Source organism: Suricata suricatta, chromosome 2 (assembly GCF_006229205.1).
Source record: "Suricata suricatta isolate VVHF042 chromosome 2, meerkat_22Aug2017_6uvM2_HiC, whole genome shotgun sequence".
Taxonomy (NCBI): Eukaryota; Metazoa; Chordata; class Mammalia; order Carnivora; family Herpestidae; genus Suricata; species Suricata suricatta.
The window spans coordinates 91419014-91420936 of NC_043701.1; the positions used below are offsets into that span (position 1 = coordinate 91419014).

The window sequence follows — 1923 nt, forward strand, 5'->3', positions numbered from 1 at the left end:
GTGGTGACACCCAATTACATCTTTTCTGATCTGGTACGTTGAGATCAATGCTTCCCCTTTAATATGTGGTAAGCATGCATAATTTTGCCAAAGAGCAAAAAGTAAGAATTTTACAAAACACTTTATGCTTCCATCTCCTTTCCTTATTTGAACTTGCATAATTAGGGAGGATGAAATAACCAAGGCTGTTTAACACCATGCTCTGGGAGGTCTATCAGCAGTCAAGAGAATGCCCTTCCTTTAGCAAATGGCTAAGCACCCATACCCAAGCCCCCCATGATGCAAGATTCCAAGAATTTCCTGAAACATACACCCAATATAATCATTCCTTCAGTTCTTCAGGCATTTTAATACTGACAAAAATGACCTCTGATGGATTTCAAAATGCAGGTTTCATTTGTTACTATTAGAATTTTATCACTTACCAATACAAAACACGTGTTCCTCATTTCCATTAAAAAAGGCCTTCCCAGAACATTCTTACTTTAAAAGAACTTTCCAATAACCACCTATCCATCTCAGTCTCCCCCAGAAGATGCAAACGTGCTGATAATGCTAATTCCTTCATAGAAAGAAAACTGAATGTAAAGGAGACTCTATTCCCGTACGCCCCGTGATGAAGCAGTTAGGTTCCGCTGGTCAAAATCCATTGTGTCCCTTCATCTGACGTACACAAAGGAGCTATGTTGTCACAGGGTCTAAGATACCGCAGCACTGTAGTTACCTGATGCAAACACAGAGGAAGGGGGGGGGGGTGACACGAGTAGGGCAAGCCCCTGAACTGTTTTCGTGTTTGAGTTTCAGATGTCACCATTGGGTTGATTACTCTAACCAAGAGTGGTTATGACTCGTCACGCTTCCATTTTCCAAATGCCAACACTCAGGAAGATAATCATATGCAACCCGAGGTGGGCCCTTTGGCTTCCGTGATGTGAGCAAGCATGCTGGGGCGGCGAGGAGAGCTTTGCTGGGTAATAGGCTACGGCCTTGGATTTGGAGCAACTCAGCTTAGTCTTCATGAAAGCCACCTGAAAAGGATACACTTTAAAAATGTAATCCTCCTTGAGAGAAAAAGGGCTCACTTCAAGGTTTAACATCCCACCGAAGCAGCACACTGGCTTCAATCCATAGCAGCCCATCTGTGAACGTTTCCAACGCTCCAGCTTCCTACCCCTCCGGCCTCACCCCCCTGCTCAGTCACATCGCTGGGCGCTAAAACAAGATAAATAAACACCAGCTCCACCTCACTATTGCACCCCTAGTCCTCACCCCCATTCCTCTCGATGTCCCCTACTAGTTAGTCCGTTTTCTAACAGGATAAAACACATTTTGGCCTTGACTTCGAAATTTTGCACCCTTAACTCTCTATCAACCGGTGAAAAAAGGCTTGTATTAAATTCCGCCCCTCGGTCCACCTTCAGCACTTCATAATTAACAATAGGGTCCTAAGAGATATTCAGTTAACGTATATGAACGAATGGATCAAGTGAGCAAAGGTCCGTGAAGTTAGATGTGTGAGTAAAACTCCAATCCACGCCTGCACCCGAAGAGCAAACTATTGAGATCAAGACTCAGGCTGGGAGACTCCTGAAAGAGCTGGTCATTAGGCCACAGTGGGGCCACTGTGAAAACTAAATGCCTTTTAGTTCCAACCCAGGCTCTCCTTAGTCCAGCTCCAGGAGCCGGGCTCGCCCTCACCTCCCACCACCAAATCGACGGCCTGGGCACGAAAAGGGCCCTGGGGGGCAGCCCCCGCTGGCGCGTCTGTCTATTAGAGGATCAGAACCACCAGTCCCTGAACTGCAGGCGAGGACGCAGCCCAGGCCGGGACTGAACGGGCGGAGTCGGCCGAGGGCAGGCGCCAGCGCGAAAGCAGCAGGCGGGGCAGGTGCGGCGGGCCGCAGCGGGAGCGGGGGGCCGGGC

General features: G+C 48.3%; 1 protein-coding gene across 1 annotated transcript in view; it reads right to left on the reverse strand.

The window, feature by feature from the left end:
• CRPPA (CDP-L-ribitol pyrophosphorylase A) overlaps positions 1–1923 on the reverse strand; it is a 189599-nt gene that overhangs the window by 185505 nt on the left and 2171 nt on the right. The gene's annotated exons all lie outside the window — the stretch shown is intronic.